General features: G+C 37.2%; 2 long non-coding RNA genes across 2 annotated transcripts; one reads left to right on the top strand and one right to left on the bottom strand.

Moving 5' to 3' along the window:
- Nucleotides 1–297: 297 nt before the first annotated feature.
- LOC139124103 (uncharacterized) lies at nt 298–8471 on the top strand. Its single transcript, XR_011549862.1, has 3 exons — nt 298–383; nt 7908–8006; nt 8337–8471. It is a non-coding gene; the product is annotated as an uncharacterized lncRNA (long non-coding RNA).
- An 11441-nt stretch (nt 8472–19912) lies between these two features.
- Nucleotides 19913–20802, bottom strand: LOC139123716 (uncharacterized). Its single transcript, XR_011549777.1, has 2 exons — nt 20627–20802; nt 19913–20250 (listed from the first exon to the last, which is right to left on the bottom strand). It is a non-coding gene; the product is annotated as an uncharacterized lncRNA (long non-coding RNA).
- Nucleotides 20803–27761: the final 6959 nt, after the last annotated feature.

Below are 27761 nucleotides of genomic sequence, written 5' to 3'. Positions count from 1 at the left end.
AGACGCACGTGACATTATCCATCGTTTGTCCTTAAAAATCAACTAAAATTTGTTGTTTTGTTTCCATTTTCAAGATATGCTGTTGGCATTCCTCTTTGCTACCCTGTTGCCAATCGTTCTCTGTGACTCGGATGAACCGTTCGTGTCTGAGGAATGGATGTGTTCACATGTTTCTTTGACTGAGTATGATGGTGTCGTGAGAAACGTAGTTGTTCAACAGGAAATAGAATGCACGGAAGAGTTGTGGAATTTACCAGACAAACTTGAGAAAAGTGAACCTTGGAGACCAAGTTGTTTACAAAGCAATAGGTCCGTTCATTGAGGAAACCAAAACATATAGACTTGTGGACGTGGTGCAAGATAAACTCGACACAGCAGATTTGGTAAATAAAATATATAGTTTGGTCTTTAATCTCAGATTTTGCGCATGTGGTTTCACTCGGACGCGCGATATTCTTAGTTGTTAAGATAGAAACTGATGCAGAGGCGTGCAGAAAGTCAGACACACAGAGATTTGGTAAGGGAACCACAGTGTTGAAGAACGTAGACACGTATGTCGTTTTCTCTTTTCATCTTTTTCTTAAAGGCTGGTGGTAGCGACAGATTTGAGTAGTACGTATTTTTAATGCTCAAATACAAAAATGTTCCTTTCCGTGATACATACTGTAACTTACCGCCTGAAACTTGCCCGATTCGCAAACTGTGAACGTAGAACAAGACTGATAAAACATCAGAATTGTCCCTGTTTTACGTCTTTATGTTTTCCCTGCAAAAATGGCTTCACATAAATGCAAGAACATTTGATGTCCATGCTACATTTATGTAACCAAATGACCCACGGCCATGTTCTCTTTATTGACCGAACACAGACGCTGATCGTGATATAACTATTCAATATTTCAGGTGTACGTAAAAGTCTTACGACTGCTTTTGATATCAACAAACGGCGTTTACATATTATTCATCAATGCTCGTAGTCTGCTATCAATACTGGGGTAATTACAGAATAGAGCCCACACAACTTAAGCGGCAATAATTGGGATAAGTGTAACATGGTTAGATGATTAAATACCGGATAATGAGATACCTGCATATGTTATCCAAAGAAGAGATCGGAATCGGGAAGGTAGAGGTGTGTGTTAGGACATTAAGTCCGTGGACTTTTGCTTTCAGTCAAAGATTAGATCTGGCAAATGAAACTATTGACAGGAGAGGCAATTTGAATTGACTAGACTTTGCCAAAATCAAAGCCAATTATAATAGGTATGTGTTACAGACCACCGCATTTCATGATTTTTTCAATTCTTTAGAAGATACATGAACGTCAGTTGATTAAATTCGAGTACGGAAATCAATTATAATAGGCGATTTAAATTGTAATGTTGACAAATCAAATGGTTGTGTCTTTTCAGGAAGTTTACATATTTTTGTCAATAACATGTTTTCGTTTTGGAACAAATTATTACAGACTTTATTATAGTCACTACCGTGATTTCAAAATCATGGATCTTATTTTTAACACGGATAAGGACAAGATTTTGCCAATAAGGTGTTTTAGTATCTGTGCCCACGATGCAATGTATTTTACAAAAAAGTGTACAAAGGTCAGATTTGTTCTTATGATGTGGTTAAGCTCGATGAAAGATCGATGAAAGGTTATTATATTAAAATGTTGACATCAATGTTATCAATCGATTTATTTCTTGTGATAAACTATAGTAAAGCTGACGAAGCTTGAAACAGTCGTAAGTCCTTTTTTCGGTGTGATCGAAAAAATTGCGCAGTCAAAGAAATTAGGGGGAATAGAAATCCATGCCATTGATTTCTGGTGAGATATTGGATCATCATTGTATCAAAGAAAGGGATAATACCCTACAGAGAATTAAATCGTCATGTGATACATCTCTATTTCAACAATTTAGGGCAGTCAGGAACAAAATTGCTAGACTTGTGGAGAAAGCAAAGGAGACCATTTTAAGTCAAACATCAACGAATCTGGGAAGAACAGTGCAGAACTTTGGAAAACCCTGAAAAAACCTAGGGATGCGATATGACATCTTGTTACATAAATTTAAATAGATAGGTTGGAATGACAAGGCTCTCGATTGGTTCAGATCATATTTGACTGACATACAGCAGGTGGTTACCGTAAATAGGCATACTTCATCGATGAATCGAATTATTTGTGGTCTTCAACAAGGGTCGATATTTGGTCCCCAGCTGTTCGGCTGTCGATTGTCATTTTTCATTGTATGCTGACGATTTCTGCACAATTTGTCTATGGAAACAATCATAGGCAAATCAGGATAGTTTGAGTCCAGAATTGCAAAGTTTATAAAAATGAATGGTTGAACGACGATAGATTAGCTTGCATCTTGGTAAGACCGATTCGATTCTTTTTTTTGGTCCAGCCATCAATTGAGAAGCTATTCCGAACTGAAGATAACTTGTAATAATACTAGCATTTTTGACATAGACGATAGCTATCAGGGGGTGATTTAGATCAAAGACTGCAGGGTGACAACATTGTCACACGCGTTATCCAGAAAACGAACTTTGGCTCAAATTCTCATACAGTAAATGTTATTTGCTTGATTTTGACACTTGAAAAATTGTAACTGTATTTACGACTACGCATGTCCGTATTGATATTCATGGCTTAATGCATCGACTAAAAATATGTCGCTTACAAACAACACAAAACAAAATTATAAGATTAGTTTAAGATCACCATCCCAGCGCATATTATGTAACCACCTTCGAATCAAGTACAATTTTGTCAATTACACAGGGTCCATATATGCAGAAATAATTTGTTCACTATTTGTATAATGTCCTGTGTGAGGGCTCTGATGTAAGTTATTATAATTTTGTAACACAGACTACCCTCTAAAGTATAATTAATATAATATATTAAGTATTATATATATAGAAATAATAACGCGAATAATCGTAGGTTCAATTTCCATGAAAATTTCACCATAAGGGTATTTTGGGTCGAAAAGACCAAATATGATATCGATTTCACTGCCCCATGTTTCCATGGTAACCATTTTAGGGGTTGAAAATTTCAGTTTTTCTAATATCCCATGAAAAGTTACTTTGATTGATATAAAAAATATCTAGTGGGGGAGTTCGGGTAAGAGAACACAAAACCAGACTTATTTTAATGTTTCGAGTTGCCATGGTAACTATTTTGGGATTGAAAATGTTACTTTTTCCCTAATTCCTATTAAAGAAATATTGATTGATGTAAAATTTATGATAAGGGTTTTTCTGGTGAGCACACGAAAAAAATCACGCTCATTTTTAATGTGAGATGTTTCCATGGCAACCATTCAGGAGTAAAAATTACCAATTTTTCAAAGATTCCACCTAAAATCCAGTAATCAACAGGGATATTTTGGGTTAGAAAGACCAATTATCCAGTGTAAAAATCCGGTAATCAACAGAAATATTATACCAAAGGGTTATTTCGGGTTAAAAAGACAAAATATGATATCCGTTTTTACTGCCCTGTGTTTCCATAGTAACCTATTTGCGTTTTAAAATTTTATTTTCTTTCCTTAGTACATTAAAAGTAATCCCAGTTACTATGCAAATGCTCTCCTAAGTGTATTTATAACAGCATGAACTCCATGTTTATTTTTGTTTAATGTTGCCATATTAACCATTTCGATAACCACAATTTGTTTTATTTAAAACCATAGACCCTCAATTGGGTCTATGTTAAAATGTCATTCACTGTTTTTTATTTATTTTATGGATTTCTAAGTAAGAACTTTTAACATTTGTTCTATAATAATAATAATAAAAATTGTAATTTCTTTGCCTTCATTCTAGAAAGAATAATAAAGATAATGTATATTTTGGCAATTTTGGTCAAAATTATGTTTTCCGTTAATTTTAGTGTGTTAGAATTAATTTTACAAAGACCAGATAATTTTTCAAGCATTTTTAATTGTGTTTCATGCAGTCATCCCAAATAAGTGTTATATAGTATATTACTAACTTATTATGCATTTATCGAATTAAGTTTATGCCTTCAAATACATTTTATGTCCTGAAATTAATTCTACTAGTATCCGAACCCAATCCTCCTTATCACCCAATGTACCATTATTTTTATCACAACCACTAACAGTATCGCAGTTTTTTTGTTTTATTTAAAACATAATTCACTGGTAGTTATTTATTTATGGATTTATAATTAACGACTTATAATAATGTTCATTTCATAATAATTTATCGTGATTTCTTTGCCTTATTCCAGGAAGAATAATGAAGACAAATTATATATTTCTGATTGTTTAACTAAAGTAAAATTATGGCCATGTAATGATGCATTTTTTTTGTGTGACCTGGCGTGACCCCATTATCTCTGTGATTCTGATTATTAGCTAGATCTCCCCTTTCCATGGTAGTAATGGCTAAATTTGAACATGATCCCTGTATACCTTTAAACATTTTTTTAAACCCAGCAGGCCAAGACAAGGGAAATATTACAAGTTAAATGTTTCATGTCTAATATTGCCCAGGGCTCGAATTTAACTTTTTTAACTGGTAGTCCACTTGGGCAACCATATTCTGAAGTTGGTAGCCCGGTGACACTGGCTGGCAGCCCATGCATGTTTTAGATCAGAGGTATCTTTTTCCGTTATCCAGACAAAAAGGGCTATTTTACAAGGTTCTGCCCATGAAGTGAATTTTTTAGTCTTTTGATGTGTATACGGCCGGGTTTTTGCAGAACAAAGTCATACTATGGCAAATTTCTATGCCCAGCTGGGTTTGACTGCATTTATCTAGCTCGTCCCAAAGTGACGGACGCATCTTTCAACCTTTCAGCTTGGTGAAAAACGCATTTATTGATTCGCCAAAGGCCTGTGGACTCGCTTATTTTTGCACAAGTGCTACATGGACATAGGAAAAAGTTGTTGAATACTCACTGTTTCAGTGAATCCGCCATGATGAGAGTTCTCAAATAAAAAAATGTTGCCGAGCTCGCATAAAAATTTCTTCAACGTAATTGTTATACGAGAGTTAGCATTCCAAAGTCTGTCACCCTGATTTTTTTTTCAAAGTTTGGAGAAGGCCAGCATTTCCATCTGAATGATTGAACGACGTGAAACGCAAAGTTCCATCGCATATTATCTGGCAATATATGTACAGTAGAAATACTGTATACCATTGCTCCAGGTACGTATAAGCTTATACTCCACAAAATGGCCACAGGCGGCGTGAACTATCTGAAAGGATTTCCTTAACGTCCTGCTTGTTACCTTAGGGACTCACTTGTGATGTCCTGAAAAGTATTCTCTGCAGTATAAATTCCAGTTTTGTCAACATGCAAAGCTCCACGAAAAGATTATAGCACGAGACGTAATAACTACACATTCACGCGCAGGTAAACTCAATTGCGCATGCTCATATTGGCAGACTACACTGGCAAACGAGTGCGCATGCGTGAAGGTATATTTGCAGCAAATACACTGGCATAGACTCTCCACAGTCGCTGTGCCTTGTTTTGTGCGCGCCCACGACTGCCACGATGGGCCTGCATTCGAAAACCTCTTTTTCAGAATTCCCACAGCTTCAATGAACTGTTATTAGATTTCTATATAATACTTATAGCCCCTAAACTTGTAATAATAATAATAATAATAATAATAATAATAATAATAATAATATCATTCGCTTACGTAGTTGTAACAAAGGTTGCAATGTAGGCGGTTTGATGATAAACCACCTCATGTATGCAGACGACACAGCTTTAATGAGTCCATCGATTGCAGGTTTGCGTACACTGGTTTCAATTTGTGAAAATTATGGAACGGAACATGACATTGTATATAACCCGAAAAAGTCAGAATTCATGTACTTTATTTGTCGTTCATTTCGGCTTTTTGTTGACCTTGTTCCAACCGTCAATTTGAGCGCTAAGAACTGGATGCCGTTTCAAAACATACTTACTTGAGATATGTATTAACTGATAATTTGTGTGATGACTATGACATTAAGAGACAAACACGTAGATTTTATGGTTATGCGAATTCACTCCTACGTAAATTCCATAGTTGTAATAATGCTGTTAAGGTGACTCTTTTCTGTACATACTGTACCAACATGTATTGTTCACAATTATGGTGGGATATCAGTCGTCAGTGTATAAACAAGCTAAGAGTGTCTAACATCAATGCGTTTCGTATTCTCATGCGTTTGCCTCGTAATTGTAGTGCAAGTGCAATGTTTGTTGAAAATTCAATTCCATCTTTCCAAGTTCTGCGACGCAAGTTTTTGTTTAAATTCTTAGACCGATTGCAAAATAGTGACAATAGCGTGTTACCCACAATTCGAAAATCGGATGCCTTTGTCTATTCTAGCTTTAACGCGATATATAGAGAGTCGATATATATTTTAACCTAGTAACTTTAATAATAATAATGCAAGTTTTATTCTGGGAAAAAATATTCCCAGTTTTGTCAGAGACTCTTATGCATATAACACCAACATGTCCGGCGAAATTCTAAAATCAAATTTCTTGTACATATGTGAACTTGTAAACACCCCATGCTAATCAAGTACATTTAAACCAGTTATAAGACATATAAGTGGTGAACAGGTATTGCTAGTTTTCTATTGGAAAATACGCTTTCACAGTTTTCTCATAGACTACCATGTATAGTGAATCAACATTATCGATAAAGTCCAAAAATCAAATTTGTTGTACACACATGCACTTTTACATGCCACTTCAAGCAAAATACATTTACTTGAATTATCTAACACATCTAAATATATATAGATAGATACGATGGTGATTGACGATAGTTTAAACATGTCTGTCATAATATACATAATATAATTTAAATGTTGTAGCTATGATGATGAGATGCATCTAGATATCGTGCACAAAATGCATTGTTTGTAAACAAGAAACTCGCACAGGCGCAGTTCCGACGACTGTTTCCTTTAAAAATCAAATATTAGTAGGAACGTTCTCTCCTTCGCGACCGTTTTTAAATATCCTGCGGCAACAGCAGCAGTCGGCCGGACTTTTTACGCTGCAACTTATAATAATTGCATGGCACACCTTGCAGTAAATATCGAGGAGCAATTCACCTCAGTCTCCGTAACGTAAACGTCGTCGTGTGGCAGATAAAAACGACTGCAGTGACGACAGTCAAATTCAGTGGGAAAGCCGGTCGATTAACCTTCTGACCCAAGCCATAAACTTTAAGGTCCTGAAAATTTCCTAAAAAGATAACTACCGTTACTTTGTCCTCTTTAATTATCTTAATTATATTTTTAGTGTAAAGTTCTTATTAATCAACATTCATTAGTGGTAAGGTGCCGAATAAACGACCGTAGTAGAGTGGCTTGCGGACCCGACCGGAGCGATGCGCCCTTCAACTCGACCGTCCAACCCCAGTGTAGTGATTGACATCCTTGTCCGTCATCCTGTATCAAATGTCAGTCCACGTGACATCAACACACAACTCAGATTTATGAATGAAAATAATGTGCATATCACCATTGTTTCACACGACTGTTCACAGCAACGCGCACACAAGAACGAAAGTAATCCGGCCCACTGATATTCTACCCGATAAAATACCTCTGCTAGCTGATGAAATGAATTTGTATTATTGCATTTAACGTAAAGTAGGAAGATGTCAATTTGTTAAATATATCGCCTTCGGCCAGCATTAGTACGGCTCCGCGAAAAGACCCTCGTGTACGATGGCGTCGGACAAAAGAAGTTCAGGGAAACATGTAAAAATATCCTTACTGCGTCTTGAACATGTTTTATGTTTCGTTGTTAATACCATATAAGGCAATTGACTGTGTTTCTGCACGTGGTACCTCTAATCAATATTTATCAATTGTGTCCAATTTTCACGTTTTAGGGATCAAGGATTCGAGGCGAGGAAGTGGTCATGTGTTTTAATGGAACTGTGGAACTCTATGAGGGACACTTTGGGTTTGCAGGTAGCAAAAGAATGGACGTAAGTAAGCTGTGACTCGAAAACTAACTCGAAAACCAACTCCGCAGCTTTTGCACAATATGTAAATCGTTTGGTTTTCTAAAAACAGTACAACCATCGTCTTCCGAGTTTTGAGGGACTGTGGTTGAACTAGAGTAATTTGCGAAGTCAAACTAGAAAACATAGTTGAAATTAATAAAAAGTAATAATAACTTAATTAAAATTTACGTATAGTATCTCTTGAAGATAGATCTCATTGAGAATAAGAATCCTTATGGCCAGACAATTAAAATAAAGAGACAAGATAGGGTTGAATACATGACAGCGTGTTTTCCTTTTACGGTTTTTAAGGAATGCCCAGAGCGATTAGCTGGAGACATTTGGTGGAACCCATCTGGTGAGGTTACTTTGTCCATTAATGTGATGTACTGTACCCATACCAATGTGGATGACTACTTCCTATACTATTGCTTGTACCACCATCCTGAAGTTCATGCCGGAAAATAATGGTAGATTTGGACACCGGAACGACGCCGATGGACATCGCGAGTCAAAACAGATTATTGATTTATAAACTCTCTTTTCAACTGTAAAGACACGTAGCTTCATATTATGCATTTTATTTGCTATGACATTATCTAAAATGTTCTGTTAAACAATCGGACCTGTGCATTATCATCTTCAAGAAGAGTATAACCTTCCTTATATTGTAATTGCTAAAGCTAAGAAATAATAAAATACCTTAAAGAGAACGTGTGAAATGGTACGCACTTACCGTAACCGATTGTAAATTTGGAAGACAATATATAACAAATAAGTTGTTGTATGTACTGCAAGCCTCTCTCTCTCTCTCTCTCTCTCTCTCTCTCTCTCTCTCGTTTTGAATATCATAATTGATAATTTACAATAAGCTTGCCAAAATTGGCACAAATGTAAAGACAGACCAGATTTATGCTCTCTTGGTTTTCGTGAACTAATGGCCGGCATGGCATGAGAACGCTATTGCACAGCTTATCCGAATATTTTGTTTTTACTTTGACAGCAAAGCAGCAGTAAAACATATTTATATAGAATTGTGCTCGTATCGTGGCATCACACCTCAAAACATCAGACTGCAACATGCCTATGATGACCCCATTCATGCCCCTGGGAAGGGAGGGGGGTCAGTTACTTTAACAGTTTTCTCTTGTATTTTCTTCCTTTAAAACAAACATGTAGCGCCTCTGATGTCAACGTCTGTATGTTTTTTATTACTCTTCCGTTTCGATGTCAAATGTACACCTATGGTGATTAGGAATGTGCACATCATAGAGTGCTTAACGTTTTTTATACAACGTACGGCACCCGGTCACCTTGCAGAGAAACCACAGACAAAACCGCTCGGACAAATACAGTACACAATATGTTGAGACTGAAACTCAAACAGCTCTAGCGCATGTCTCTATTGTATGCCATTTATCTTTTGTTATATAATCGCACAGTGATGGACATTTTCTGGAAATAAATGACAGAATTAATAGCTGTATTGAGATTTTGATGGGCCATAAGAGTGGTGCACAGAAACTTCTGTGATCTGCACTACATTCAAACCGTTGGACAACTAAATGTGTACGCGACATTCAGTGTTCTGTATATGTCCGAGTGGTTTTGTCGGTGGTTTCTCTGCAAGGTGGCTGGGTGCCGTACGTTGTGAGTTTGAACCCGATTGAAAACGCCGTATTGTTTTAGTCTGGGTTGATAGCTCTGCTAGTGGACTGAATTGTTCTCGTTTAAGCGATGTACTCATTGTTTGGATAAAGTTTGTGCGTGCGACGGGTGATAATAAGGGAGCATTCGTTTTTTACTGGGAGGGGTCGGTGGAAATCAGGGGGGGTTGACTTTTACAAAACCGCTTTTAGGGGGGGGTCAAATTTTACAATCAATGATTGAAGGGGGGGTCAAATTTTACAAAGGTTTGTATTGAGTTATAGAAAACGAAATTGACTTTGAATTTCACCGAAATGTTGCTTGTGTAACCGATGTTTCGAGACGGCAGAATAATAACCGACAGAAGCTCAGCCAAATTTATTTCTCTAGCAGGGCCAACAAGTCCGAGACTGGCGTTAACCTTTCTAGAGCAGCAACAGAGCATGTAGCCCTGAGTGCAGGTCTTTGTGTTCCTGGCGTTATACGGCCTCCACCACAGCCCTGCAACGGTCTGTGGAGATAACTGGGGTCTCTGCAGCGAGATTCGAAATGGGGATCGCAATGGGTAAACAACTTGTCGAGTATGTTATGTTTCAGAAAATGAGCGGTTTTTTGGACGTTAGGAGAAGTCAATCGCATCTTTTCTGGGATTGGTTAGGAGGTAAAGGTAGGCAGGGAAAGGATTTTGCCCCGATAGACGAGCAGAATTTCGGCCAAAAAGACCGTTTAGTCTTCATTGCGGTCCAGATCCAGGCCGCAGAGACCTCAAGTCTCTTCAAAGACCATTTCAGGGCTGTGGTAGAGGCCATATAATGCTGGGAACGCACGTGCACACACCTGTATGCAGGGCTACACAGCATGGGGCATGAAATGAGGAACCAACACACAGTCATATAATGTAACAAACATCTGTATATTGTGTCAAATATGGAGGTCTACATATAAAATAGTAAAACCGTACTTCAAAACAATAAATATTACTCCATGGTGACAATAACCGTACTGATCGACCTCCCGACGGCAGGAGTCGAACACACTTTCAGAACAAAAACTCTGTTCAAACCCTTTCTAAATGCTTAACAATTTCTATGGAAAACTTAACGTTACCGCAGAGGTACCTCAGACTTGACCACGCGGCTGGGAAACACAAATAGTCACACGTGACTTTAACTAATGTTCGATGATGAGCACAATTGTAAGTCCCGTGTAATGTCTGCACATGAAAGTCGGCGACAACACACGCAATTCACTGCTAAGCAGCGTCCAGTTCAGCTACCACGGGAGCAGCCATCTTAGATCTTTGTTTACTTCTGGTCGGGACATGCCGAACTAATCTGAAGTCTTCCTCTGCTAACTCCGCGCATCGACAAAAGTTCAGTGGAACAATCATAAATAATGTTCTCATGACAATCTCAGACATCTGACTGAACTCATAAACGGAATGAAGCTCACAGTTAACACACACTTTGCTGCAGAAAGATCAGCTTTCAACTTGTGGTGATATTATCATCTCAGCGTGTAGTGCGTATATTGCAAGTATACGGTACGGCTTTTACTTCTGTGAGCAATATTCGTTCCATCGACTAAAGAAGAGGATGGCGTAGGGTTTAAATAAACAGTCCGATCGGCATAAAGTTCGATCTCTGCTACTCACCGATTTCTTTACATAGAGAAATATCTGACTTAAAAAGCACACGCTGACACTCAAACCTTCCAGTGCCAGTGCAGCATGCAACGTAAAACACTCTCTGGAAAGTTCCCGTTTTGGACTCCCTAGGTATACAGTGATAACACACAAGAACTCCCAGGCAAAATAGAAAATACACAGGTCCTCCATACATAATCTATGAGAAGCTATAAATAATTTCTTTTAAATACAAAACTAGCTAAATATGTGTATTTATAGACTCTTGATTATTGATGTTAATGTACTTGTTCAAACTAGGGTAGTTACCAGTGCATGTGTGAGCAAGAAATTTGATTTTGGAATTCCACCGAATTGTTAATTCACTATCTTGTCAGAGGAAACTATGAATAATTTTTTTCCATTACAAAACTAGTTAAATCTGTGTATTTATGTACGCTTGATTATTGATATTAATGTACTTGATTAGACTAGGGTGGTTACAAGTGGATGTTTGTGTAAGAAATTTGATTTTGGAATGTCACCGAAATGTTGATTCACTATCTTGTCTATGAGGAAACTATGAATAATTTTTTCCAATATAAAACTAGGTAAATCTGTGTATTTATGTACTCTTGATTATTGATATTAGTGTACTTGATTAGACTAGAGCGATTACAAGTTCATGTGTGTGCAAAAATTGATTTTGGAATTTCACCAAAAATGTTGATTCTCTAGTGTGTTAGGAAATTTTTTCAGCCCGGGGCCACAGGGTGCGAAGGGTTATGTTTCAAATCCGATGAATTTTTTTTTCATGGGGGGGGGGTCACATTTTACAATTGAAGAATTGAGGGGGGTCAAATTTTAGAAATTTGATTTTGAGGGGGGGTCGCTTTTTACGTTTCATTTGTCGCTCAAATTCCACCGGCACCCCCTCCCCGTAAATAACGAATGCTCCCTAAGTGTACAAGCGTGAGTGCTTCACGTACTCTACAGCGTATGGAGGGTTCGCGGTCAGAAATATTGTACCAACTGAGAGCCCGGTTATTGATCCACTCTTTTTGAGATTGGGAATTTGGTCTAGCGGTTCGGTCTGTTGCCTCCTCTAGGTAACTGCGTGCCGAACTTTGTGAGTTCGAACCCGATTAAAGACACCGTACAGTAAAATTCCTGGATTATTCCGCAGTATGCTATACTTCCTTCTGTTTGCCCCAAATACAGCTTTGAATAAATGTCTATATTTTCCAGTATTGTAGGAATATCATAAATTTTCAAAATATTTATCGGGTCAATTTGCTAGAACCGTCGCCGATAGAAACGTGTCCATATGCTCCATATAACCATTTTAAGCGTTATTTTCGAATGTCAAATATTAACTACCGATTCGTTTTAGAAACGTTTTCATGTAAAGGTCTATGAAACCTTTCACGTACTTTAGAAATAGCCACATTCAATATCCTACCCTTTACATTTCTATTTAACCCTTTGCACCCTGACCCCCTTGTACTCTATCGGACATTTCTGTCCGAGCGGAATCGGCCCTGACTCTGCATACTGTATACTTTACACGCACTCAACACTGCACTGCACTGAACACGCACGTTCAACACACAAACAATGAGCAGCACTTTTACGGTTCAATTTGGAATAAAAAAACGACGTATTTTCGAAGGAAATGAAAAGGACCTGCATCCCTACCGTCTTTATCGAACTTGAAACATCAATATCATGCCATTCAAAAAGTCGACACGGTGAAGTGCCAGACATAAAGAAAACGGAATGTTCATGCATCGACATCAGCATGATCAGCGAGCTGCATGGTATCAGCTGATCAATACGATCATTATTATGTCGCTAGTAGTACAGCATTCATTGCAAACGATATCAACAGAGTTCAACAATGTTATTCAAATGTTTATATTTCATTAATAATTGTGTCTAAAAATTTAATTTTCCATGGCTTCTTGAGAAGAGCTATTTTATTTCGGCAAACGAGAAAACTTGATGTAAACAGGTGCTTGAAAGGTACAGTTGACAAACATCCTGGAGGGTCTTGCAGAAGTTTTATGTTTCGTCTGTAATACCATATGAAACACTCCATATTATATTTTGTCGATATTTAGCAATTGTCTTGGTCTTCAACGTTTCAGGGATCAAAGGTTCAAGGTAAGGAAATGGCCATGTGTTTCAATGGAACGCTGGACTTCTCACAGTAAGTGAGACTACTCACAATTCCTCTTGATTTGTGTGCTCAGACATTATTTGCTAAAGGCTTCTTCAATTTTATCAGTTTCTGAACAATTTGAAACTTAAAATTTAATTTTAGAATTATTGGTTAAAACTACGGTCCAAAAATATTGATTATGTTTAAAATTCAGGAGTAAATTGAATAAGAATTCCACGTTTGAAGGTGCTAAAAATTGTACACTTGTCAAGGTAAAGTTATCAGCAACTAAGATGGTCTCATCATACCACCTGTCAGACATGCAAATTTCCTTTGTTACACACATTCAAAAAAATCAATACCCTATCTTTTGCCAACACAGATGCAACTTATTCCCTTAGTTTCCTTGAAAATATTGCATATGGCTGTCAAAAAACTATGTTGAAAAAATCACAAAATTGCTATCTCCTCCGCGGAAAAGGGGTTGATCTTCTCATTATTCACAGTGAGAAATTAGAGAATTATGATTATCAAAACTATGGTCCCAGAATTTCGAAATATGGACCGAGCTGTTCTGTGTACAGAAGAAATTTGCTTCAGTTTAGTGAGTGATCTCCGTGTGTACGGATCGTGGAGAATTGTGGGTAGCCTCACTTACTGTGCTTCTGTGAGGGACACAAACTGAGAGCAAAAAGCATCAAAATGGATGTAAGTGAGCTGTGACTGGATAAGTTGTAATTTTCATCATTTTCAAATATTTGTGTCGTTCGATTTAAGAATAAAAGTTCTTGTTCTACTCTCATATTCATGTCGCAATGGTTGAACTTGATTTTTTTAACACAGCCTGTATGTCTATGCCAACCCTTTGTTTCCAAACAAATGTAAGTCAGCTAAATCACGTGACTTTGATAATTTTTTCGTTATGATAACTTTTGCTATAAATGTCGACCACAGTTACTTGTACTTTGCCGAAAAACACATTCAGAAAAAGTATCGAGTTTAAAACTCAGCCTGTAGATGTATAAAATTCATGTGTTCTTAATGATCAAAAACTCAAAACCCTTCAATATGCCGATGATTTCATTGTAGTAACAAATAACAAGCGTAAGCATCAGAAATTGATGGATGAGGTTCAGAGGATTACGAAAACAATGAATCTACATTCGAAGCCATCTAAATGTAAGACGTTTTTACTTTGCTGTGGTCAGGCTAAAGCTGTGCCATACTATATTGACGATAGTCAAGTAACTCTGGTTAAGCGCTCCAGCAAAATTTCTGGGTTCATGGATTACCTAATCAGGTACATAACAAGAGGCTTTGGCCTTAGTGAAAGACAAAATTACCAGTATGTTATCAAATATTGATTCTTCATTAGTAAGACCCGAATGTAAGTTACATGTATATTCCAAGTATATACTTTCTTCAATTAGATTTATATTAACTATACATGATCTTACAAAATTATAAAGAAGCTTTCTAAATAGTATCACAACTAAATATACCAAAAAGTGGTTAAACGTTCCTTCTCATGGTGCCACTTATTTACAGTCAACAGGGAATCGCCATTCCGCTTATCTCCCACCTGTACAGTGAATTTCATACAAATACCGTAGCACACTGTCACAATAGGACAGATGACCAGGTAATGGCGGCCATAAATGCCACGATAGCTCTGAACGAATCGTACAGTAGGAAATCATATGGCAAGTTTGTAGCTGTTGCCATAACAACAGATGCTGTTAATACAGCATCAGGTAGTAAGTGGGACCATGTGAAGGAAAACATCAAATAAATCGTTACAACAAAATATCAGTGTCATGGGATGGATAAAATAAAATCCCTGGTTGTTCAGGGAAAATTCCTGGCGCTTCTTGCTGGAGAAAAGTCTTACATTACATAGAGAAACATTATCTATAACATCCCAAAAAGTCGTCAGCTTCGCAGTCAGAGCTGCCATTGACTGTCTTCAAACGTTCAATAATCTACATAGATGGGGTAAGAAAATTTCCTCAAAGTGTAAACTTTGCGGTAATACCCAAACACTTCATCATGTTCTGAATGGCTGCAAAACCATGCTTGAACAGAATAGATACACTAGTACTTGGCGACATCATAATATTCTGAATTATATTTTTCAAACTTGTGCTTTGTCATCAATTATGGATACATTATCTATTTATGTCGATTTACCAGATCATACAAAGGCTACCATCACGCGCAATGTTTTATGTACATCTGACCGTTCTGATCTTGTTATTTTGCTCAATAATGTAAAAAGAATGATCATTTTTGAGCTGAAAGTACCATTTGAATTTAATATCGAGAGACGTCACAATGACAAATGCACGAAATATTCACGTCTTGTTAACTCTATACAAGCTCAAGGTCATTCGATTGAACTCATTTGTTTTGAATTCGGGTCGAAAGGACAACTTACGAGAGACAATAAACTCAGACTTCTATAACTTCTTGAAGCACTGAAATTAAGTATACAGCATAAAGCCGTGATACGTGATGTCAGTAAACTATGCCTTATCTCGAGCTATTGCCTATTTCATGCCAAAGATAACCATCATGGTGTGAGGCTTCAATTTTGTCTTCTTCTAAAAGTGTTAATTCATAACACGTTAAGTGCAACTACTTAATAGAATCGTATAATGTAAATTTACGAACCCAATTACATGTACATCTATATTTTACAAAATTGCTTTTGTTTTGCGCAGGTTCTTTCTTTCCTGTTCAATTTCGATTTCTAGCGGATGTCTTTTTTTGTGTTATGTGTTTTTTTCTCCTTGGTATTTTTTTTGTTTTGTTTTGTTCTGTTTTGCTTTCGCCCAGATGTTTTATGTCATGTTATTTATTGTTATTGCATAGTTTTGTTTGCCCTGCCTTTTGCCAGTCCGAAAAACATTTTGCCTTTCTCATATTCGGCTGAGGACCTGGGGTTTTTTGAATCTTCTTTTTATTGATTATGAAATCAAAATTGATTTATAATTTAAATATCATGTTACACTGAAAGAAATCGACAATGTCTGAAGACCTTATGCAACCGTGAAAAACAATAAAGAGTAACTTACTTGGAGCCGTATTTAGTAAAACTGCCATAATGTAAATATGATATCAATTATAAACTTTATGTCTTAGACTCTCCACTTGTGTGCGCCGCAATGGGCCTGCATTCGAAGGTTACGCTTTGAGGACGCGCTGACAGAAACGACGATTGTCGGTTCTTGCAAGGATATGAATATTCATAAGATAGTGCCATAAAAAAGAAACACCTATCTTACTTGGCGGAGAGAATATTAATACTAGTAGCCAGTAGACCTATATACGCGGTATGTTTTTATATGTCATTTTTAATTTTATTTGGCTATGGTACTTGTCATTTGTTTCTGATTGACTGATGCCTGGAGTTTTATAAAGTACCCGGATTAGGCAAAAATCCGACCGGTCGTTTGCAAGAGCGTCCAAACCCTGGGTTGACTGGTCCCCGCCTATGTGACAAGCACAAAGAGGCAGGTAATGGGAAACGCTCATGTATCAATCTACGAAATTTGATTGGTTGAACCGTGGGGCGCCATCATTGGCTGTTCAATTTTACGTGAATTAAAGTAAAGCATAATCACAGTTTTTTTATAATGCCAACGTGGCAAGAATTTAACAAGGATTTAATAACCATACTTAACAAGTTTTGAAATATTAGCAGCTACCAGACTAGACTAAAAACACGCGACAAAAAAAAAGGATACACTACGTACGGACATGCGCAACTTCCGGGAGACCAAAAACTAGCACATTTCAAAATGGCGGTTTGCCTGTATCTGCGTCTTATTACGTGCTGCTTGTCTAGTCACGTGAGACGCAGTGATCAGTGAATACCCTAGGATTCGCGTTTCATCTGTGAAGGGCGAGCGCGCGTGTTCCAACTGCTTGACTGGGAAGAACGCGAATACCAGGGTCTCTGCCAGACTATCTATGTCTGTATTGGCATTCTCCTATTGTTAGGAGAATATAGATGTGAATCAGTCTTTTATCGTGTTTAATTATGAATCAAGTTTTCAATTTAACCGGAACTAATTACAGCACAGTGATGAGATATTTGCATAAAACTGCCGAGCGAACAGAACTTATGTCTCCATTCTATACAACTTCTTGTCTGTTAGATAATCTCGCGTTGCTGGGTATTGTCCTACAAATAAAATACCGAATTAACAGCTTCATTGGTGTTTTTGACGAGTCATACGTGTGGTGCACTGATAGTGTACTTTATTTATAATTCTTGTATAACTCTATATCATTCTATATTTCCGTGTGCAGTGCCCCAAATACAGCTTTGAATAAACGTGTATATTTGCCAGTATTGCAGAAAACTCATAAATTTTCAAAACTTTCATCTTATCAATTTGCTAGAACCTTTCCTAAAACGTCTGCATATGCTCTCTATAACCATTTTATATTTTTAATTTCAAATGTCAAATATTGTTCCGGTAATTCTTCAAGTAAAAGGTCTTTGAAACCTTTCACAGTAGTAGTTTGATTGTTTTGTGTTTTGCAACAGAGACAATTGAAACTATTTAGCTTGTCATCACAGCGTCATACGCATAAAATAGTTCGGATCAGCTCGTCTACAGACTGAGTTATCGAACTCAATACTATGTATGTACACATGGTCTGGGAGTAGAAAAAGGCATTGTAGATTATTTTGTGTTTTGCAATAGAAATAATTAAAACTATTTGGTGTGTCATCACAGCGTCATACGCATAAAATAGTTCGGATCAGCTCGTCTACAGACTGAGTTATCGAACTCAATACTATGTATGTACACATGGTCTGGGAGTAGAAAAAGGCATTGTAGTTACCCTTTGGGCGCCAAAGTGAATTTTGTCGATACCTTAGTAAAATATAGCCCGGTCAATTGTTTTCAGATTTTTTCCAAAATCTTAATATAAAATTGCAATATTTAAATATATTTCTGTTTGGTCCAAAAATATCAACAAGTGACACCAAAGTTAATAAACATTTATTAAATGTCGCACTTAAATTTTGGTGGAAAAGTTATGACACTCAAATGGTTAAAAGCAAAAATATTTTAATCAGTTCCTACTTTCCCTTTACGCTACATTGATTATAAGCTATGAATAATGCAATCTGTTTAAGACTGATCCTGATTACTCGTTGATGAAAGAAATACAGACAGCATGCAACGCAAAATAATGTGGGTAACTGGAAAAGAGACTAAATTATCACAAAAACACATTTATAAATGTTTGTCGGCAATTTGTGAAACAGATATAAATTGAGAGGTTAAAAGCACTTAGAATATTTATGCCATTTTGGCCTGCTTGTATTTTTTAGTGAGGTCATTCATTTTGACGGCTTCTGTTTTGCCATACTTTTGCTAAATTTAGTAGATCAGCGTAAAATATGTTCTCAAAAGTAAAAAGTCAACCGTTTAAAGAATATAAATATCCTAGTTTGCAACACTTCCGCAGATATCACGATATTGCTGTGCAGTGCATGAGACAACAAACTGTGTACCAGGGTTTCAGTGAGTACTTTACACTTATAGCTATATTGCGTCGAGTCTTGGTATCAGTTATTCTTATATTATGCCTGGAATCGTGTTGTTCATGATGTGCCTAGACTGCTAGAAGTTTCCCCCTGCTACAACACCCGAAACTCATTTTGTCAATTGTCTTTTAATCCATTTAAACACACATAGTCTCTGCAATCGCAACGAATGGAAATTATATGTTTTTACGCTGCTGGGGGTGTTTTTTCGTAACTTGTCCTTGAATCGTTTGCCACACTGAACATTTTGTTTTGCGAGCTTCAAATGCAGAAATGGGATATAGAATAAGAATAGGGCACAAAGTTACTGATTTCCGACGAGAGTAGAATTAAAGGGCAGTCGAGGCGACATGCTTTTTACAATGCCCTTCTGGTATATTGCTTGTGTGGTCTCCCTTGAGGCCTGTGAGTTAACCAATATTTCAGTCTGAGGTCTTTGTTGCCCTAACACAAACCATAAAGGGGAGCTTTTACACTCACATTTTGAATTGTAATATCGATACGTTTTACGTAATTTGTCTTTCTCGTCGCCGACTTTGGCTCATGACCTCTGCCATATATTCTTGATTGATGGAAACAGTGATTCAAAGTTTCCTGTGAGAAAGTTTGAGAAAAAGATTGTAATCTTCTGTTTCTGTGTGCTGTTGACTGTACTCATTTTCCGTTCGAAAATATTATATATATATATATATATATATATATATATATATATATATATATATATATATATATATATATATATATATATATATATATATATATATATATATATATATATATATGTAACCCAGGTAGTTAAACTGTCAGTCAACTAAACCTGGACCCAAGTTCATATTATCCAATCGACAACAAAGGAAAGAATGATTATCGTACAATTTGAGTTGCAGTTTATGTGGAAGTTTATTTTACTACATACTAATGATGATAAAAAAGTCTACAATGATTAGCCGGCAATACTGTTTAAACAGACAGAAACTCTAGACACGCCCCTATCCAAGTTCATATCAATTACAGTGTTCACTCAATAGACACTCTCCAGAATTGTTCAGGGTTCAGAGTCCACGTCGATCCTGTTGCTACGGTTACAAATTCCGTGTCGTAACCTCTTCCAGTTCGGGTGGGAAACTGATTCACACAAAACGTCCTCCGGACAGTTCTCCTTGGGATTAACTCATTAGCAGTCCAAACGCTTCCGTCAATGGGTTGGTATGTCGGGAAACTAGAAGTTCATAAGCCATGCAAAAAGACAAAAAGCACTTACAAGTTACATAAGCTCTTTGAGTCAGCAGATCGTGATATCAACTGGATCCTATAATCCATGGCATGGCAATGCCATTCTAGTCACTTTATGTCAAGGTGAACAAGTTCATTTTATGTTGAACTATTGGTATCCAGGAATCAAAACAAAAAGTACAAAAGTACTAAACAAATCAATCTATTGCTGTGGAAGCTTGAGATTCAGAATGGCTCACAGTCCAATCGGGAAAGCACATGGCCTCTCCAATTTGCCTCACAATGGGTGTGGTCTCAAACTTCAAAAAATACACCATGAAACATGTTACAAATTCAATATTGCAACAGATGTGAAAACCTACCTAGAAGTTCATAAGCCATGCAAAAAGACCAACCACGTCGTCTTGGTTACTGGCAAGAAGAACTAATTCCCTTAGACAGAGTCTCTGCCCGCACAACCACACCACTCCACGCAGTATCTGTCTGCTCGCAGTGCATTGTGGGAGATAACGGCAATCAAGGAATTCCATCTGATTACTTAACTGTCCGATGGGATGGAAGATCAAATCACGTGACTTACTTCGTAACCGGGTTACACACACACACACATATATATATATATTCAGGTGATCCCCAGTGGAGCGTGGAATGGGATGAAGATAGAAGAAACTTGGGTTGAAACACACTACCACACCTGGTTGTTAGGTTCCAAACGTATTTATTATACCACAAACACAACGTTTCGCTCTAAATTTAGAGCTTCTTCAGGTGTTTTCTACAATAAAAAGTACGAACATGAAATTACAATGGTTGAATTGTGTAGGAAACGAGCAATGTAGAGTTATAAGTCTGTGAAAATCTGGAAATGTACATGAATGACAGGAGAGACTAAAAAATTACAATGGTTGAATTGTATAGAAAAACGAGCAATGTGGAGTTACAAGTATCTGAAAATCTGTAAATGTACATAAATGAAAAGAGAGAGACTAACCTCGAGGTTGTTAGTACGGTCAAAACTGTCTGGACCTACGCCCGAGAGCTGGAAATTGGCGCGCTGAAGTCCAGGGGGTCCCTTTAAATACTTAAAAGCTGGTATGTGGGGGCGTCTAGATTGTTCTTATAGGCTCTTATAAAACAACATGAGTGTAAATAGAGGACGGGCACAGCTTGGAGTCAGACAATTGGGATCGTGTCTCTTTCGTGTTACTTCAAGTCTTTGGAAACTCCAGCAGCATTAATTTCAAGACTTTTCAAGACCTTCACTGCCACGCTCCATTAACACTCTGGACTTTGTGCAACTTCAAGCCTACAAGCCAGAGGACTGTTCATTCATCCGACTGACTGTTACAACTCTGGGACTGGAGCTTTGCCGTCTCAGCTGAGATAAGTAGCCTGTACACTTTTACAGTTTGTATTCTATCCTTGACTCAGCGATTAGTTTTATTTTCGTAATAAATTTTATTTCGTACGGAAACTGCTGAGTTCACCTTTTGTTCGTTTCTGCACGTAACAATACATATATATATATATATATATATATATATATATATATATATATATATATATATATATATATATATATATATATATATATATATATATATTATATCGAAGTATACAGATGTCCTCGTGGGAAATTACAGTGCTCAATGCAAAAGCAGAGAGTTATAAATAAACATATTACTTCAAGTACAAAGTAATGAAATCTTGAAATCTCTAATGAAGATTTCAGTACTTTGTACTTGAAGTAATATGTTTATATATATATATATATATATATATATATATATATATATATATATATATAATACAAACATATTACTTCAGTTCAAGTACAAAGTAATGAAATATATTACTTAAGTTTCAGGCATACTGCAATCCTCAGATAGAAATGAAAGGATTACTAGCTTTACACTCTTACGTATATAATTCGGACGAACTATTCTATTTGTAGGCGGTGTTAAAATTCGATAAATATATTTGTTTTGATGGCGACATTTTGAAACAAACTCAGAGCGTTTGTTTAACACTGTAGATTTGTCAGCATTGATAATTTGCAGCTTTTCTGATATACAAAGATTACATCGCTTGCTTATGTTAGAGTAGCTCAATGCTTTGTCAATAATTGACCACGAAATGTCAAAGACTTGGCCCTTATTTTTTTAAATTACATACAAAATTTGACAACTCAGTATCATTTTGTATCTCTCGTTACGGAACGATTGCATATGGTTAGTGTAGCGCGTCTTGAAGGTGTTATCAGTGAGGCCAATGTAAACCTTCTCTGCGTTGTCCTCCGTTGATACTTTTGCCTTGTAAACCACGCCTTTGACTTGACAGTTACCCTTCAAGGGGCATGCCGACTTAACCCTGCAATTACAATCAGCTGGTTGGTCCTTACGCTGATCTCCGGTGATTACCCTCTTATTATGCGATTTGATTATACTTGCCATATTCTTCATACAGCTATAACTCACTTTAATTGTATTAATGTTGAAGATCTTGCAAAGTTTAGACCCCTTGGAAAATGTTTGTCAACAAGTTGAAGGAATTCCCTGCCGATGTTAGTTTTAACGTTCTTGCTGAAAGGCGGTTGAACCACGTCTTATGACGTTTCCTGTTATTGTTTTCACTCGCTGATTGTTTGGTCTTGACATATTCAATTTGTTCGGTGTAACCGCTTGCCTTTAGCGCCGTATTGTATTGACCTTTATATTTATCAAAGATGCCATTATCACTAGATATTGTTGAGATGCGTTTGCTTATTTCGTCAGGTATGTGTTTAATAATAGCTGGCGGGTGATTAGACTGCCTATGGACATACATTGTTTGGTCGTTTGGTTTACGATACGGATAGAACTTGACGTCGTTCAGATTCAATGTCACATCCGAGAAGTTTGTTATTTTCTGGTTTGTCTCAATCGTGATTTTCAGGCCAATGTCACGAAATATCTTTGTGATTTCCTTTCTGATCTCATCCGCCCTGCTGGCCGTGGTATTTTTGAGTACACCAAGCGCGTCATCCGGGTATTAGTCGATATGATCTTTATCATACTTCTTGGCGAGTGTGCTAAGTATATACAGACCCACCAGTTCGCATATTTCAGCACTATCGAAGCTTCCCATCGCCACATCGAATAAATCCCTATTCTCATTTTAATCCAGGGTGTAATGTCGTCAAAAAGGAGGGTCTTCCTCAAGGGCATTATGATATCAGCCACTTCATCAGAAATTGAAGTACATCCTCTCGATAAATCAAGCGATTTACGCAAGAGATCTTCTGAGATGGATGATAGAAGTTGACAATGTCAATGTGTATCCAGTATTCCTATTAATCCGACCAAAAGCGAGAAGGGCAAAGTAAGCGAACAATTACTTGACACAATCAACAATAATATTAGATCACGTACGTGTGTGACCCAATAGAGGAACTCATCAGCTGTCACTGACTGGTTTAAGGGTCAACATGTTGGGTTGTTCATGAAGTTGTCTTTGAGGTTCTTCAATGTAATAGAGGCCTGACGTTCAGCAAGTATACCCATCCTTTCAGCAATATCGAGATCACTGGCTATTTCTTTCGCTTAAGGATTAATTTTGTTGTAGATGTTGTTATCTCCTAACTTGTATGACTTTGTTATGTTGTCCCGTAACAGCTTCTGATACCAAACAGCACTAGCCTTTTAGAAGTTACGTGTCTTATCAGCAGGGGCAAAAATCTTCCCCGATTTCTTGATTTCACAGATATCAGATTTGAGTTTTCTTTGGAAGTTGTCATTCACCTTACTGAATTCGATGTTTTCCACCAAATTTAACACAGCCTCTTCAAAGGGCCTCAATTCTTGGACCTGCGGTGGCTGCTTTCACTACTTAATTACATTTTATTACTTTGTACATTTTATTACATTCATTACATTTCATTACTTTGTACTTGAAGTAATTTGTTTATTTATTTACAACGATCTGCTAAGATTGAACATTGTAATTTCCCACGAGGATAATTCTATACTTCGACATATATATATATATATATATATATATATATATATATATATATATATATAATATATACGAGTTTGTATAATTATACAATTTGTTGTTGTATCAGTAAGTCAGAACGAGGTCTATATATACACAATTTTGCAGCTCTCTCAGTAAGTCAGAACGAGGTCCTATGTATATACAAATGTGCAGCTCTATCAGTAAGTCAGAACGAAGTTCTATGTATATATAATTTTCACGAAAGTGGGGCTCGATGTAAATTTCGACCCTTGTCCAGGCTCTATGTATGTATGTATGTATGTATGTGTAGTGTGTGTTTATGCATGTTTGTGCGAAATCATGTGTGTATGTGTATACGTATGATGTAAGGATGAACGTATGTATGTATTGTACATGTCTGAATTAATACACTCTATGTGTAAGAGTACGATTATTTGTATGTATATATATATATATATATATATATATATATTATATATATATATATATATATGTATATATATATATATATATATATATATATATATATATGTGTGTGTGTGTGTGTGTGTGTGTGTGTGTGTGTGTGTGTGTTAAAATTCCTCTCTATATTCATATCCTAGCTGTTCTATCTCTGAAATAAGGGTGATTGTATAAATTTATTTTTTCACAGTTGGCGCGTCATAATTGCATGTGTCAAAGTTTCAATTCTCGTGAGAGCTATTTACGCAGGCTGTATACAAGACTAAATAACGTCAAATCTCTAGCGACATTTGGCTCGGTTGCAAAAGCGTACGACGGAAAGAACGCAATAATACGGAAGTAGATAGTTTTTGCGAATCGCCGACAGAGAAGCGCAGCTAAACAAAAGACTAAAAACAGCCACTTTTTTGCCATATTTTTTTAACAAACATCAGTTTCGTCACTGTGGCGAATGAGGATCATTTTTTTTTCGCCACTTCGGATTTCGATTCGCATCGGCGAACTTGGCGAATGGGCAGCGCGAACACTGTGTTTTGTTTGCTAATACCGACAGAGATAGGCGGCGTGGGACCACTAAAATGAACACCGCTGTGACGTCACAGTTGGCCAACCATGATCCCCGGTGTGGGCGTGACCTGAGTAGCGCAAAATTACTCGATGAAAGCCGCGCATAGAAATATCAAAAAAATTAACACTTGCGCGTACTTTTAGGTTTCAATTCTGTTGCTAGTGTAATAGTATTGCCCTTCCATCGGAAGATATTCAGTCTCAAGAACGGGATCATTTCACCAGACCTTCAAAACAGTGGTAGTGAGTGTAAGAGCGTCTAATGTCACTTTTCTGTTAAAAACGGTTATTCAACTGATGCAATGAGTTTTGCATTTGTGTGAATTCATCTAAACACGTTGCAAGGTGAACTTTCTGTAGGTAGGGTTATTTCAAAACTATGCAAGTACCACACTACGCCCCCAGAAAAAATGCCTTTGTTGCTAAGCGGCACTTGTTTTGGCCGTTGTCCAGATTGAAGCCTACTATTTCCTGTTTCCTTGTACTGGGTAACATTTGATTAGGAATCATTGCCATCAGTAGTCGACGAAATTTAAGGTAAGTTGAATAAGCTCAAATACGAACGACAAGTTCATATCGCTTCGGAAATAACTTTATCACAATATGTGAGGGCTTTGACACATGAATTTATAATGTCGAATTGCTGTATATCCATTTATCGAAGCCGTCTTACATTGTCGTTCTTTATCTTCGCCAAAATTTACCAGCGCAGTTTCGACAAAATGTCTCCCTGCGACCACCGAAGAAAGAAAAGACTGGCTACCCGCTTTGCGAATGCAATGATGTGGTTTCCTATTTGACCCTTTTGTTGAGCTACCATTCCCACTTTTAGGGAAGCGGAGCATGAGAGTAGATCATGGCGCAGTGAGCAGGTTACTGGACTAAAGCTCGGACGGCAGTGAGTTGAAGACTCTGATATGCTTTAAGGTTGCGAACTCTAGAGTTAGAGATTCGCGTACGGTGTTATGCCCTTGAGCGAGGCTTTACTCCCGTTTACTTCACTTGGTTCTCTTGGTTTATTGTGAAGTAAGGTTTCCGTTCGATCAATTTATTGCCGTGATTGCTCTGCATCGGACAATTGGTTGTCATTCATTTATTTAGGCAATCTTTCTCATAATTGGACATATGAACTAAGACATGCCATGTAAGGTATGCAAATCGACGCCATACTTGCTTTTATCGAAGTTTGCATTTGTCCTCAGGCTTCTGTTTGTCATAGGTCACTATTTCTGATACGCAGTTGAACCTGTTTCAGAATTGTATATCGCTCACATCGACTTCATCTTAATGTTTTGGATGAAATGGAGAGGGAAGCGGGGAAATGCATTTTTCTTCTTGTTTTAGTCTGTTAAGATTTGGCAAAGGAATAAGTTGGTCTGCCAAAACTTGATCTAGATTCTATTGTGTAAACATAGATACCGCCAGTAGGCCGCCTCGCCAGCGTCATGGTTCGCTAACCCACTATGTTAGTTGTATCCTGCTAATTTATATCGCAACTGCTAAGATTCTAAAGGCGACGAGAGAGAGAGAGAGAGAGAGAGAGAGAGAGAGAGAGAGAGTATGCTTGTTGTATTGATAACACTATGCTTGTTTACTTATTATGTGTATTTACTGCAAGTGTGCATAAAATGGAGAAAGACGTCGAGTTTACAGATGGTTTTGGGGATTGTTTAAACTGGTAAATATTAACATAAGCAACTTCGATTGTTCTGTTGTACTTTATGACTTACATGCACGGTCTTCGTCATGTTATACACATGATACACAATATGGTCGGTAACTCTTGGCTGTCATTACTAAGTTTAAACCTTGTGAAATGTTCAATTTTTCGAAATATTTGATAATATATGACAGGTCAATCTATGTGCGTTGCGTTATGCTGTACGTTGCCAGCTTAATTTAGCGCGGCGCATAACTTAAGATACATTCAGCCTGGGGCTCCCTAAGCTGGAAAAAATTGAGGTCACAAACAAGCTTGGAAATTTACGATAAGTTGTCTCTCGCGTCGAATTCACGTGATCTTTGCCCTACATAGGACGTTTGTGAACATTCCAAGTGGCGTTAACCCACACACAGCGCACAGTAGGCGTTCAACTTTCTTGTTCTTCTCAACTGAGGTACCCCAACTCTTGTCATAACAGGACTTTCTGGCTCAGATCCACTGAAAAAACAATCCAAACGTCACATTTCATGTCTTTGATGTCAGCAAAGTTTAAGAAGTCACAGACTGATATTGTCAAACACTGGGCGTCATTACGGTATTGAGTAAAAAACTTTGTACGTATTGTGATACCGTGCCTTTGATTTTCTGAAAAGGAGCGATAAATTATTTCGAGTTAAGAGAAGTGACTGAAGCTCGTAATCGTACTCAACAGGGGAATGAATTGAAAAGTAGGGTCAACTCAAACGTCACTCTGTTTATGCTAATGTTGTCTTCGACGGTGCTGGACATAGTCACAATACTGCCTA

The sequence above is a fragment of the Ptychodera flava genome, assembly GCF_041260155.1.
Source record: "Ptychodera flava strain L36383 chromosome 23 unlocalized genomic scaffold, AS_Pfla_20210202 Scaffold_23__1_contigs__length_28996876_pilon, whole genome shotgun sequence".
Lineage (NCBI taxonomy): Eukaryota > Metazoa > Hemichordata > Enteropneusta > Ptychoderidae > Ptychodera > Ptychodera flava.
Note: the sequence above shows the minus strand (reverse complement) of the source record. Positions and strands in the feature narration are given on the sequence as shown.